Here is a 15,297-nt window from a genome sequence, read left to right as displayed (position 1 = left end):
AAAAATATACAGGGATTTGATAGAATTCATATGACAAAGGACGGCTAATGAGTAATTTTTTTTGCATCTCCCCTCCCCTACATGTATGTATAATTTAATTATTCACTCTGTCATATACACAGTGATGCAACGCAACAGGATGATTCAGTTTGTATAACAAAAATAATAGCATCATAGTCATGCAAGTTATGTGTCCTTGTTATGAATCTTGGAAGATTAATATTAATCTTTTATTTTTAATCTTACTCTTTTTTTATCTACATCAACTTGGTGGACAATCACTTTGATAAGCAAAATATGCTGAGAACCTTAGTTTAGATTCCACAAGACTTAATGCAATTGGATTTCTCAGGGCTGAATCTAATGTTGCATGATTAACATTAATCTAATCACGATTAACATTAAATCTAATCTAAGATCAACAAAAGAAAACGGCCCTCACTGTATTTTCTCCTTGGGCGAGGCTACGCCTGTCTCGTATGCCTGTTCTGCTTCCATACAGGATTAATGACTGCTGAAAGATTTCTCACTTTTTTGGAAAAAAAACTTCCAGTGATGCTTAGAAGAGGATAGTCCCTGAGAACATCTGTTAAGGAAATGGTGATCAGGCTAGTGACAGAGAATTTAACTAGAACAGACTCTTTTTTTGGAGACAGAGTCTCATTGTGTTGCCCCAGGCTAGAGTACTGTGGCATCATAGCTCACAGCATCTTCAAAATCCTGGGCTTAAGTCCTCTTGCCTTAATCTTTCAAGTAGTTGGGACTACAGGTGCCGCCACAATGCTGGGCTAGGCTTTTCTATTTTTAGTAGAGATGGGACCTGGCTCTTGCTCGGGCTTGTCTTGAATTCCTGAGCTCAAGCAATCCACCTGCCTTGGCCTCCCAGAGTGCTAGGATTACAGGCATGAGCCACCGCACCCAGCCTAAACCTGGCACATCTTTTAAAGGAAGAAAATATCCAAAGAGTAGGTGCTCAGGCAGATAGAGGGGCTTAAAAAACGACAAGAAAAAACTTGGTTCATATTTCTGGAGGACTTGGTAAATCTTCTCTCCACATTAAGTTAGTTGAAATAACATGCAGAAATAATTTTAAAAAGAAACAATAATCTGAATTTGATGACATCCACAAATCAGGTAAGTTAGGAAATGTCTAGTCTTTGCCGGTCTTTCTTGAATCATTTCTTAAGTATCTTTTCCTAACCTGCAATGCTGGTCAATTATAAGTTGAATCTGTACAAGGGGAAACTATCCTCTTATGTTTGACTTATCCATAGGAAAAATAGGATAGCTGCAATCAGTATTTGGACCCAAGTCACGGGCTTTCTGCCTTGGCAACACATTGATGACAGAAACCAACATCATGCCTTTTATTACCGCTAACCCTAATAAAATAAATGACTTGGTGGAAACCTTCAAAAATGCATTATCTTAGTTACTCTTTTTATTTATTTTTTTGTAGAGACGGAGTCTCACTTTATTGCCCTCAGTAGAGTGCTGTGGCATCACACAGCTGACAGCAACCTCCAACTCCTGGGCCTAGGCGATTCTCCTGCTTCAGCCTCCTGAGTAGTTCGGACCACAGACGCCCGTCACAACGCCCGGCTATTTTTCTGTTGCAATTCAGCCAGGGCCGGGTTTGAACCCACCACCCTCAGTACATGAGGCTGGGGCCGGCACCCTACCCACTGAGCCACAGGTGCCACCCTGTCTTAGTTACCCTTAAAGCTACATATACCTTCAACCTATCTATAAAACTGAGTAAACCTCAGAAGGTAGAATAACCAGGTAATGGTCAACCTGAGCCTTTGCTTCAGTGAATTACTAAAAGGTATGAGCTTGAACCAACCTTCACTTTGGCAGTAGCTGTTAGATGTACATAGTCTGGTAACTCCATGGCATCTTGCTTCTGACACTGGGCCTTGGTACCTATCATAAGATTGAAATGGGTGGCCAAATGCCTTCGCAATGAAGTGTTCTTTGATGGGATTTTCAATAACTGAGCCATTGTTTCTACAGTAAAACGAGGTTCTAGAACCTGTAAAAACAAAAATAATTAAGATTTTTTTGTTTTTAGAGACAGACTCTCACTTTATCGCCCACGGTAGAGTACCCTGCATCACACAGATCACAGCAATCTCCAGCTTTTGGGTTTAGGCGATTCTCTCGCCTCAGCTTCCCGAGCAGCTGGGACTACAGGCACCGGCCACAACGCCTGGCTATTTTTTTGTTGTTGATGTTGTAGTTTGGCTGGGGCTGGGTTTGAACCCACCACCCTCGGTATATGGAGCTGGCGCCCTACTCACTGAACCACAGGCACCGCCCAATAATTAAGATTTTTTTTTTTTTTTTTTTTATTGTTGGGGATTCATTGAGCTACTTAAGGTTTTTTTTTTTTTTTGGCCGAGGCTGGGTTTGAACCCACCATCTCCGGCATATGGGACCGGCGCCCTACTCCTTGAGCCACAGGCGCCGCCCCACATGTTTGTATTATGCTTTACAATAAGCACTTTCATTTTGCTTATCTCCAATGACTGTCAACAGCCTGGGGAGGTAGTCAGGGTATGGACTATGATCTTTATTTTGCATATCTTTTTTTTTATTGAGACAGAGTCTCACTTTGTCACCCTCAGTAGAGTGCCATGGCATCACAGCTCACAAAAACCTCAAACTCTTGGGGTGAAGCGATTCTCTTGCCTCAGCCTCCCAATTTTCTTTCTTTTTTTTTTTCCTTCCACCCTTGGTGCACGGGCCAGCACTCTAACCACTGAGCTACAGGTGCTTAGCCTTGCATATCTTTTCTTCATTTTGCCCAAGTTAGCAGTAAACCTGGTTCTGAAATCCAGGCTTCAGGCATTACAATGTCTTTGGGGTGCTGAAAAAGGCAGCATTTTTTTGCAAGCAGCATTGACATAGGCAGAAATACAATCTATATCCTTGCAGGAATTTTTTTTTTTTTGGCAGTTTTTGGCGGTTTGAACCGCCACCTCTGGTATATGGGGCAGGCGCCTTACTCCTTTGAGCCACAGGCGCCACCTATCTTTGCAGGGATTTTAAAACATGATCTTGGACGGCACCTGTGGCTCAAAGGAGTAAGGTACCAGCCCCATATGCCGGAGGTGGTGGGTTCAAACCCAGCCCCAGAAAAAAAAAAAAAAAAGATCCTAAGACAGTACCTAAATGTTTTTCTTTTCTTTTTTTTTTAGACAGAGTCTCAAGCTGTCACCCTGGGTAGAATGCTATGGTGTCACAGCTCACAGCAACCTCAAACTCATGGGCTTAAGCGATGTGATTCTCTTGCCTCAGTCTCCCAAGTGGCTGGGACTAAGGTACCCACCAAAATTTCTGGCTATTTTTTTGTTGCAGTTGTCATTGTTATTTTAGCTGGCTTAGGCTGGGTTCAAACCTGCCAGCCTTGGTGTATGTGGCTGGCGTCCTACCCATTGAGCGACGGGCACCACTGGCTAAATGTTTTTCAACATGAAAGAGAACAATAAACAAGAACTGGGTTTAAATGAACCTAGCATTGTATGACATAAATAAAAATACTTTTTGAAAGAAGAGATTCCCTAGAAATAATGCAGGAGGGTTGGGTCAGATGAATTTATGATTATGACTACTCATTAGAGTAAAAGAAACAAAATATGTCAATATTAAGTTGAAAGAGTTTTACCATGAGCCAACCATGGACACCACTGCCTCTGAGGTTGGGAGCATATTCTGCCAAGTCCACAGAGCGTAGCCACTCTATCACTTGATGGTTGGTCCACTGTTGAACCTCGGATGGGATGATGCTATTCTATGAGAACAAACCACCAAGAGCTTCATTTGTTGGCCATAGCATTCTGAACATCAAGCTACCCATTATGTCTAAAATGTGTGCCCCATAGAGCAGAGTTACTCAACATTGCACTCAATGCTGAAGGAAAGGGGACAAGGTGTTTGCTAGAACTTTCTTTTAAAGAATTTGTGTCACAAGAGTTTCAAACTTGGGCGGCGCCTGTGGCTCAAGGAGTAGGGTGCCGGTCCCATATGCCGGAGGTGGCGGGTTCAAACCCAGCCCCGGCCAAAAAAAAAAAAAAAAAGAGTTTCAAACTTTCCGTTTTTTGTTTTTTAGAGACAAAGTCTCACTTTGTCACCTTTGGTAGAGTGCAATGGCAACACAGTTCACAGCAACCTCCAGCTCTTGGGCTTAGGTGATTCTCTTGCCTCAGCCTCCCAAGTAGCTGGGACTACAGGCGCCCGACACAATGCCTGGCTATTTTTTTGTTGCAGTTGTCGTTGTTTACCAGGCCCGGGCTGGATTTGAACCTGCCAGCTCCAGTGTGTGTGGCTGGTGCCCTAGCCACTGAACTACAGGTGCCGAGCCAGGAAAGGAATTTATTTATTTATTTATTATTTTTTTTTTAGAGACAGAGTCTCATTTTATTGCCCACGGTAGAGTGCTGTGGAGTCACAGCTCACAGCAACCTCCAAGTCCTGGGCTTAGGCAATTCTCTTGCCTTAGCCTCCCGAGTAGCTGGGACTACAGGTGCCTGCCACAACACCTGGCTATTTTTTTTTTTGTTGTTGCAGTTTGGCCAGGGCTGGGTTTGAACCAGCCACCCTCGGTATATGGGGCTGGCCACAGGCACCGCCCACTGAGCCACAGGCACCACCCGGAAAGGAATTTATTTTTGTGATATTTATGTCTGTGGATTAAAGAGGCAGGAGAGAAAATGCACCCAAAGAAAGGAGGAAACAGCACTGAAAAACAATCTTTGGCTTTAGTTACACAGGTGGAACCACCGTATGGGGGTAGAGGGTGGGAAAGGAAGGAGTAAAGAAACAAAGTCTAAGAATTAATGATTTGAAGCGCTGAGGAGGTTAGCTTCTCCCATAGGCTTCAAGAAGGAACAGGTCTTAATTTTACACACGTGGACAGTTACATGAATAGAAGTGCAACTTTAAGTCTCAATCTGAAAATGCTACCTCTTCAGATGGCCACCTCCATAGACAGCGTGGTTCAAAGTTATTCATTCTCAGGACCTGGATGGCCCTCTTGATACTGAGATGGTGTAGCACACTCACAACCTTCAAAGACAACAAGTCATCCTGTAAAAGAGAAAAGGAGGAGCTCATTGTGCTGGCCAGGCTGGGTACAGTGGCTCATGGCTGCAGTACTAGCACTCTGGGAGGCCAACGCAGATGGATTGCTTGATCTTAGGAGTTCAAGACCAGCTTGAGCCAGAATGAGACCTAGGCGCTGGTAGTCCCAGCTACTTGGGAGGCTGAGGTAAGAGAATCGCCAGAGCGCAAGAGTTTGAGGTTGCTGTGACCTATGATAACACTGTACTCTGCTAAAGGTGACAAAGGGAGACTCTGTTTCCAAAGGAAAAAAAAAAAGCTCAGCGCCTGTAACTCAGTGGCTAGGGTGCCAGCCACATACACTGAGGCAGGCAGGTTCAAACCCAACCCTGGGCCTGCTAAACAACAATGAAAACTGCCCCCCCCCAAAAAAAAATAGCCAGGCATTGTGGTGGGTGCCTGTAGTCCCAGCTACTTGGGAAGCTCAGGCGAGAGAATAGCTTAAGCCCAAGAGTTTGAGGTTGCTGTGAGCTCAGCACCTGTAGCACAGTGTTTATGGTGCCAGATACATACACCCAGGGTGGCGGGTTTGAACCCAGCCCAGGCCAGCTAGAACAACAATGGCAACTGTAACAAAAAATAGCTGGGTGTTGTGGCAGGTGCCTGTAGTCCCAGCTACTAGGGAGGCTGAGGCAAGAGAATTGCTTAAGCCCAAGAGTTTGAAGTTGCTGTGAGCCGTGACACCAGAGCACTCTACCGAGGGGGACAGTAAGACTGTGCCTCAAAAAAAAAAAAGAACCTCTCAAACCAATATGCCCCAAGGGCCTATTTGTGTTTTTAGAACTCTGATTAACAGAACCTTTTTTCCTGTTCTTAACAAAATCCTCTCCAGAATCCCAAAGTTGTTATCAATGCTGCGCTAATTTCTAGTGGTTTCTCTCTCCTACAGAGACTGTGGAATTCTTTTGTTTCCTCCTGAACTTTGAGAATTTTATCTGCAGATAAAGCATATACTTAGGCACTGGCCAAACTGCCTTCTCTTTTTCTTTTTTCAAAATTAAATTAAATTAAATTTTTATTTTTTTTTTAGAGACAGAGTCTCACTTTGTTGCCCTCGGTACAGTGCTGTGGTGTCAACAGCTCACAGCAACCTCCAGCTGTTGGGATTTGGTGATTCTCTTGCCTCAGCCTCCCGAGTAGCTGGGACTACAGGCACCCGCCACAATACCTGGCTATTTTTTTGTTGCAGTTTGGCCAGGGTCAGGTTAGAACCCCCCATCCTCGGGGCCCTACTCACTAAGCCACAGGCACCGTCCCTCTTTCTCTTTTTTTTTTTTTTTTTTTGTAGAGACAGAGTCTCACTTTATGGCCCTCGGTAGAGTGCCGTGGCGTCACACAGCTCACAGCAACCTCCAACTCCTGGGCTTAAGCGATTCTCTTGCCTCAGCCTCCCGAGCAGCTGGGACTACAGGCGCCCGCCACAACGCCCGGCTATTTTTTTTTTTTTTTGGTTGCAGTTTGGCCGGGGCCGGGTTTGAACCCGCCACCCTCGGTATATGGGGCCGGCGCCCTACCGACTGAGCCACAGGCGCCGCCCCCTCTTTCTCTTTTCAGCAGATGGGTAAGAGTAAGTGATGCTCGCTGGTGATGAAGCCTTGGTTTTCAGCATGTAATGATACCAATATATGTAGTGTGTGGCTCATTCACTGTGTGTCAGGTGCTCTTTTGAGCATTTTAGTCAAGTAATACTCTATTCTTCACAACCCTTTGAGTCGATATCATTATTATCCTCACTTTGGGGGTGTGTGTGTGTAAACAAGGAGTCTGTGATAAGGCACATCATAGTTTTGGGGAAAATCATAAGAGTCTTGTTATTCTCTGGCCCTAAAACTTCTCTAGATCTAGATTATGTTTTATTTAGGAGACATTGTGAATAGTTTTGGAAAAACTATGTCAATCAGTACAAAGGTTTTGGTGACAATTAAGGAGAGAAATGAAAGTTATACTTATCACATATATGACCAATCAACCCCTTTAAGGAAAATCTTTTACCGGTCTGTGGCTATGGAGAACATGTTCTTAAGGAGTGTGCAACCTAGATCCCTTGGATGTGGCAGTTTACAGCAGGGTTCATGTTCCAATGAGAATCTGATGTGCTGCAGATGATTTATTTCATATTAGAGGAAGGAAAGAGAGTGGGGGAAGAGATGAGAACAGGAGAGAGAAGGGGGCTGAGGACGATGGCTCACCTGTGTAATCCTAGCACTCTGGAAGGTTGCGGCAGGTGGATTCCCTGAGCTCATAGGTTGGAGACCAGCCTGAGCAACAGCAAGACCCATCTCTAAAAAAAGTTGGGTGTTGTGGTGGACGCCTATAGTTCCAGCTACTTGGGAGGTTGAGGGAAGAGAATCTCTTGAGCCCGAGACTTTGAGGTTGCTGTGAGTTATGATGCCATGGCATGCTACTCAGGAGGACAAAGTGAGACTCTGTGTCAAAATAAATAAATAGGCTGGGTGACCGTAGCTTAGTGGTTAGGGCACCAGCCATATGCTCTGAGGCTGCTGGGTCTAAGCCCAGCCCAGGCCTGCTAAACAAACAAGAAAAAAATAGCTGGGCATTGTGGCAGGCACTTGTAGTCCCAGCTACTAGGAAGGCTGAGGCAAAAGGATAGCCTAAGTACATGAGTTTGAGATTACTGTGAGCTATGCCATCACAGCACTTTACTGAAGGAGACAAAGTAAGACTCTGTCTCAAAAAAATAAAAAAAATAAAAATAAAAAAGAGAAGGGAGTGAGAGAAGGGATGATGGGGGTGGGGAGAAAAGGAGAGAGAGAACAGTCTGGTATCCCATCTCCCTCCTGGCATCCCATGTTTTAAAGGATATTAAAAGGAAAAGCTGTTTTCTTTTAAATCAAAACAGAATTTTTTTTCTTTTGAGACAGTGTCTCATTATTTTGCCCTGGGTAGAGTGCCGTAGTGTGGCAGCTCACAGCAACCTCTAACACTTAAGCTTAAGTGATTCTCTTGCCTCAGTCTCCCAAGTAGCTATAGGCACCCGCCACAACATGCAGCTATTTTTTTGTTGTTGTTGCAGTTGTCATTGTTGTTCAGCAGTCCCGGGCCAGGTTCAAACCCACCAGTCCCGGTGTATGTGGCCGGCACCCTAACGACTGAGCATGGGCACTGAGCCCAAAACAGAATTTTTTGGTGATTTTTAAAAACATTTGGCATTTTAAAAACCTTTCCCTTTTTTTTTGAGATGGAGTCTCAAGCTGTCACCCTGGGTAGAGTGCTGTGGCATCATAACTCACAGCAACCTCCAAATCTTGGGCTCAAGTGATCCTCTTGCCTCAGGAAGCTGGTCTCACTTTTTGCTCTGGCTGGTTTTGAACTTGTGAGCTCAAGCAATCCACCCGCCTTGGCCTCCCAGCAGTGCTAGGATTATAGGTGTAAGCCACTGTGCCCAGCTTAAAAACCTTTTAAGATAATTTTAGATTTATGGAAGAGTTGATAAAGATAGTATATATACTTTTTACATAGTCTTACCTCACATTAACATTTTCTATAGCCATGATACATTCATCAAAAGCACATTAATATATACAATAGTACAATCAATTAAACTACAGACTTTATTCAGATTTCACCAGTTTCTCCTTTAAGGATCCAATCTAATAAATCACAATAAAACAGACTTTTTGTGACTTAGGACTCTTGGGGTCAAATTTCCCAAGGTAATTTATTCTTTTGTAGCCATGAAAGTTGTACATATGTTTCTTATAATTTTAAGCCTGAATTTGCTCACATTCCAAGGAGAACATATTCATGGATAGATTGGTAGGCAAACAGGCAGAAGAGGGAGCTATTAAGAACAGAGATCTGGAAACAGCCTGAGTTCAATAGCTTTCTATCATGTTCTAACTATGGAAAGTTGGTCACCAAATTACCCAATCTCTTGATTCCTTTGTTTACAGCCCTCCAAAGTGGGGATAATGATATTAACTCAAAGGGTTGTGAAGAACTGAGTATTACTTGAGTAAAATGCCTAAAAGAGTGACTGACACACAGTAAATGAGTAACATACTGCACTTACTGGTGTCATTACATGGAGGTTTACACGATGTGCCTAAGGACCTGGGTTCAGTGATGGTGAAGAAAACAAATCCCATGAGTTGAACTCCAAATTTCTTTGATATCGAGAAATTCCTACTTAGGGTGGCCATTTAAAACTTTCTACTTATTGGGCAGCACCTGTGGCTCAGTGAGTAGTGCGCTGGCCTCATATACCTAGGGTGGTGGGTTCAAACCCAGCCCTGGCCAAACAGCAACAAAACATATCTGGGCGCCGTGGTGGGCGCCTGTCGTCCCAGCTACTCAGGAGGCTGAGGAAAGAGAATTGCCTAAGCTCAGGAGCTGGAGGTTGCGGTGAGCTGTGATGCCACAGCACTCTACCAAGGGTGTGACAAAGTGAGACTCTGTCTCTACAAAAAAAGGAAAAAAAACTTTCTTTATTTAAAGAAGAATATACTTGCGGTAGTTAGGTTCATAGCCTGGTTCACAAAAGGCTATCTAAATAAAAGTAACTTAAGTAGAACATTAGTAATATGATGGAATCTAAAACAAAGTTCTCCTGGAATCCATCTCTCCCACTGTTGTAAAGTAGGGAATAGTCCTTCTACTTGTTGGCTAGTAGGGTAGAAATGGACAGTAAGGAAGGACCCAGCGTGAAAGTCTAGCCTTCATTACTCCTCCTTTACCCTCAGTAACTTCTGTGCTACAGAACTGGGATGAAGTGAGAAGGATGAGAAAGTTTCCTGTAACCATTATCCCAAGTGGAAGGGAAGGGAGAAGACAAGTCTCTGTGGATGTCAGTCAAAAGGGTAACGTCTTCTGAGTGGTCACTGCACACACAACTTAGAAATGCCCAGGGCATTCTCTATATGTTAAAAATTTCTCTCTCTTTTTTTTTGAGATAGAGTCTCATTTTGTTGCCCTTGGCAGAGTCCTGTGGCATCAGAGATCACAGCAACCTCAAACTCTTGGGCTCAAGAGTCCTCTTGCCTCAGCCTCCCAAGCAGCTGGTACTATAGGTACCCACCACAATGCCCGGCTATTGTTTTAGAGACGGATCTTGCTGTTGCTCAGGTTGGTTTTGAACTTCTGAGCTCAAGTGATCCTCCTTCCTTGGCCTCCCAGAGTGCTAGGATTACAGGCATAAGATGCCATGCTTGGCCCTAAAAATATCTTTATAACATATAATTCATATGCCATAAATGTACTCATTTAAAGTGTGTACTTCAAAAAAGATTAAAAAAAAACATAAGACAAAGTATACACTTCAATGTTTACATTGTTAAATATATATATAATTAACTTTCTGCCTTTAAAGTAGGTTTCATTTTGTTTAAGTTGGGGTTTCAAATTATCCCAAGGCTGTTGGAATTACCAAATGCTACATCTTTAGCTTCACAAGAAATATTCCCACCTCTCTCTCTAGGAACACCTTCAAACTCTGGTGGAATCATTGTGAAAACATTACAATTTTGCTTACTCTGTTTCTTTTTCAGAGAAAAAAAAGCAGTTGTGATCCTCCAAGCCCCATAAGTGAATCACTTTCAATAGTCATGTAATGTAGCATTTGGCCGTCTACCCGTCGTTCATGAAACTGAATCTTATATTGGGGGAGGCCAATATCATCCGACCATCCTAAAAGAGAGAAATCAGTGTTGTTACAGTGTCATAAAACACATGTTCTTATTATTAAAAAGAAGATGCAGCTATATATAGCTTTGTTTTTTTTTTGTAGAGACAGAGTTTCACTTTATCACCCTTGGTAGAGTGCCGTGGCGTCAACCTGCTCACAGCAACCTCCAACTCCTGGGCTCAAGCAATTCTCTTGCCTCAGCCTCCCAAGTAGCTGGGACTACAGGTGCCCACCACAACGCCTGGCTATGTTTTTGTTGTAGTTGTCATTGTTTAGCAGCCCCCATGTATGTGGCCGGCATCATAACCACTGAATATGAGTGCCAAGTGTATGTATGTATTTATTTTTTTTAAAGAAGAAAACCTCTCACTAGGGACCCAGCTGATATCTAGCTTCCCATAATTGGTTTCTTCTTCAGATCCCAGGGCTTGCAGAGCCAGCTGGAGTTTCTTTCAATGAAGTGGATGCTTCATTCCAAATTTCTGAAACAATAAAAATAAACACTGACTTTATAATACTATCTATATAGGCTGGATGCCACTGACAAAGGATGCAAATTACTCTGAAATAAAGCTGGCAGTTAAAGACCCAGTTCTTCATTAAATTAGAATACTAACTTGAGCTAGTAAAATGTGGTTGACAAAAGGGGCCCCTATAGGGTGCTGGCCCCATACACCATATACTGGAGGTGGTGGGTTCAAACCCAGACCTGGCCAAAAACTGTAAAAAAAAAAAAAAAAGAAAGGGCCCTTATAATGGGAAGACTACCACAATTAAGTTAGTGCTGTGGCAGGCATTCCCTAGTGACTCATTTTCTTTGTAAGACAGGACCTGTAGCATGCATCACAGGGATACTCTTATTCTGTACAAAATGTTAAATAATTGGGAAGAAATGTTAAATAAAAAATTTTTGTTTCTTTTGCAATGTGAAGTTGAATACATACATGTATTACACTGAAAGATCATTAATAAGGATACAAAATGATTTTGAGAAATATGAGCTCAAGGCTCATTATTATGGCTGTACACGTTTAATTATTTTTCATTAAAATGCCCAATGGCTTACGTGTTCCATAAGGAATCAAGAACAGGTCCTTCCTTTTAAGTCCATGATAAAATAAGAAGGAAGTAGTTGAAGACCCAAACTTTTTCAAGAGTACACACTGGCTTTACCCACATCCTTTAAAACAATGCTACATTCTTGTTCCCTTTCTCTCAGTATTCATTTTGTAAACAAAACAGAGAAGCAGTCACCTTCTCCAGATCTTGTTGTGAAGCTTCCAAAAGCGTTTGACCAGATGCAATCCAGTGTTTGCCAAAATTCAGATAGAAGCCCAAGTCCTGTTCCACAAGCCAACTGCACACTTGCTCCTTGGTCCATTTGGCAAAGGGTATATCTAAGTCACTATGGGAAAATGAATAACTGCATGAAAAACAACCAAAAGCCAATCCTTCCATTATCAGTCCTGAACAACCGTACATTCAATTGATAGGGACATTCCCTTATGATACACATTTGACCACGCAAAACTAAATTTTTAGTAAATAATTTGAGGAGGAAGTGGTATTGGATTTGAAAGTTACTTTTTTCTTTTTTTTTACAGACAGAGTCTCATTGTGTCACCCTTGGTAGAGTGCTGTGGTGTCACAGCTCACAGCAACCTCCAGCTTTGGGCTTAGGCGATTCTGTTGCCTCAGCCTCCTGAGTAGCTGGGACTACAGGCACCCGCCACACGGCCCGGCTTTTTTTTTTTGCAGTTTGGCTGGGGCCGGGCTCAAACGCTCCACCCTCAGTATATGGGGCCATCGCTCTACTCACTGAGCCACAGGTGCCACCCTTGAAAGTTACTTTCTAAGACAACTGTCTTTATTTCAAAAAAGCTACAGAAGATTTAATGTGATAATAGCAAGACCTTGTTGTATAGAAAAAAACCATGCTGAACAAAAATTATTGTATCAGTTTTAGCCAATGTTGTTTGAAGACTGGATTCCCAAACAGGAAACTCATTTCAGACTGAAAGACACATGAATCTAATTTGAATTAACTTGAGCAAAATTATGCTTTCTCTCTAGATGGTAATCAATGAGAAGAGGACAGTAAGCCATCACTGAATGTAGGTAAGAGTAATCAAAGCAAAATTCCTGTTTTCTTTCACTGAGACACACACATAGTGTTTCTATTAAAAAAAAAAAAAAAAAAGAGGGCAGTGCCTGTGGCTCAAGCGCTGGCCCCATATACGGGAGGTGGGAGGGTTCAAACCCAGCCCCGGCCAAAAAAAAAAAGGAAAGAAAATCGGGGCAGCGCCTGTGACTCAGTGAGTAGGGCACCGGCCCCATATACCCAGGGGGGCGGGTTCAAACCCAGCCCCGGCCAAACTGCAACAAAAAAATAGCCGGGTGTTCTGGTGGATGCCTGTAGTCCCATCTACTCAGGAAGCTGAGGCAAGAGAATCACCTAAGCCCAAGAGCTGGAGGTTGCTGTGAGCTGTGATGCCACAGCACTCTACTGACACAGTGGGATTCTGTCACTAAAAACAAAAAAAAAAGAAAGAAAATCGGCTTGGCGCCTACAGCTCAGTGAGTAGGGTGCTGCCCACATACACAGAAGCTGGCAGGTTTGAGCCCAGCCTGGGCCTGCTAAACAACAATGACAAATGCCACCAAAAAATAGCTGGGCATTATTGTGGCAGGTCCAGATACTCAGGAGGCTGAGGCAAGAGAATCGTTTAAGCCCAAGAGTGTGAGGTTGCTGTGAGCTATAACGTCAAGGCACTGTACTGAGGGCAATATAGTGAGACTCTGTCTCAAAAAAAAAAAAAAAAGGAAATGAAAAAATCAATTTTTTAAAAAAACTGGCACAAGGAGGTCCTCTGCTGTATTCAAAGACAACATGTGGCAAATGAGACTGTTCGGCATTTGAAGGACAAAGAAACATTTCCTCCTTGATGAAACCTATGTCCAGTGTTCTGCTTGTGTGACAGGGACTGTGTTGAAAAGGTTTCTAGTCCATTATACTTTTAAAAGATTTCGTATCAATACTTCGTACTTTATGCTCATTAAGTCAGTGTAGCAGTTATTTTAAACCAGATCTAAAATTTGATAGGAGGGTTGAAGTTCTTAGAGCTTTTTCTTTCTATCTATCTATCTTTTTTTTTTAGAGACAGAGTCTTACTTTGTCACCCTTGGTAGAGTGCCGTGGCATCACAGCTCACAGCAACCTCCAACTGCTGGGCTCAAGCCATTCTCTTGCCTCAGCCTCCCAAGTAGCTGGGACTACAGGCACCTACCACAATGCCAGGCTATTTTTTTGTTATTGTTGTTGCAGTTGTCATTGTTGTTTAGTTGGTCTGGGTCAGGTTTGAACCTCCTACCCTTGGTGCATGTGGCCAGCACCGTAACCACTGTGCTACAGGTGCCGAGTCAACACTTAACATATTTATTAACTTATTTAAATCATGTCAAACAGCTGGGAATGGTGGGTCATGCCTTTAATTCTAGCACTCTGGGAGGCCAAGGTTGGTGGACTGCCTGAGCTCACAGGTTCAAGACCACAAGAGTGAGACCCCATCCCTAAAAAACCAGCCAGGCGGGCGGCGCCTGTGGCTCAGTGAGTAGGGCCCTGACCCCATATGCCAAGGGTGGTGGGTTCAAACCCAGCCCCGGCCAAACTGCAACAAAAAAATAGCTGGGTGTTGTGGCGGGTGCCTGTAGTCCCAGCTGCTTGGGAGGCTGAGGCAAGAGAATCGCGTAAGCCCAAGAGTTAGAGGTTGCTGTGAGCCATGTGACGTCATGGCACACTACACGAGGATGGTACAGTGAGACTCTGTCTCTACAAAAAAACAAAACAAACAAACAAAAAAAACAGCCAGGTGTTTTAGTGTGTGCCTTTAGTCCTAGCTACTTGGGAGGTTGACGCAAGAGAATTGCTTGACCCCAAGAGTTTGAGGTTGCTGCGAGATATGATACCACAGCACTCTACCAAGGATGACAAAATGAGACTGTCTCAAAAAAAAAAAAAAGAAAAGAAAAACATTTCTTTTTTTTTTTTGCGGTTTTTGCCCCGGGGCTGGGCTTGAACTGACTACCCACGGCATATGGGGCCAGTGCCCTACTCCTTGAGCCACAGGCGCCACCCAAGAAAAACATTTCAACCCCCTTTTCTGGTATGTGCTAATTATTATAATGGGAAAACTAAGGCACAGAGCATGGCAGTCACTGCTGAAGGTCACCTAGTTAGTAGAAAATCATAAGGCCAGAGATCAAATTTAACTTGTCTCATTTTAGAACCTACTCTTAACCACTACCATATCCTATCTTTCCAAAGCAATGCTGTAGAGTACTTATTACCTATGTAAACTTTAAGTCCAATCCAAGAACCATTTTTTTTTTTTTTGAGACAGAGTCTCATTTTGTCGCCCTTGGTAGAGTGCTGTGGCATCACAGCTCACAGCAACATCAAACTCTTGGGCTTAAGCAATGTGATTCTCTTGCCTCAGTCTCCCAAGTAGCTGAGACTACAGGAGCCCGCC

At 43.3% G+C, this 15,297-nt stretch overlaps 1 pseudogene; it reads right to left on the bottom strand.

Moving 5' to 3' along the window:
* LOC128561959 (liprin-beta-1-like) overlaps positions 1-15,297 on the bottom strand; it is a 31,627-nt pseudogene that overhangs the window by 4,612 nt on the left and 11,718 nt on the right.

The sequence above is a fragment of the Nycticebus coucang genome, chromosome 12 (assembly GCF_027406575.1).
Source record: "Nycticebus coucang isolate mNycCou1 chromosome 12, mNycCou1.pri, whole genome shotgun sequence".
NCBI classification, from domain to species: Eukaryota; Metazoa; Chordata; class Mammalia; order Primates; family Lorisidae; genus Nycticebus; species Nycticebus coucang.
The sequence above is the reverse complement of the archived record's forward strand: the minus strand, read 5'-3'. Positions and strand labels throughout refer to the sequence as shown.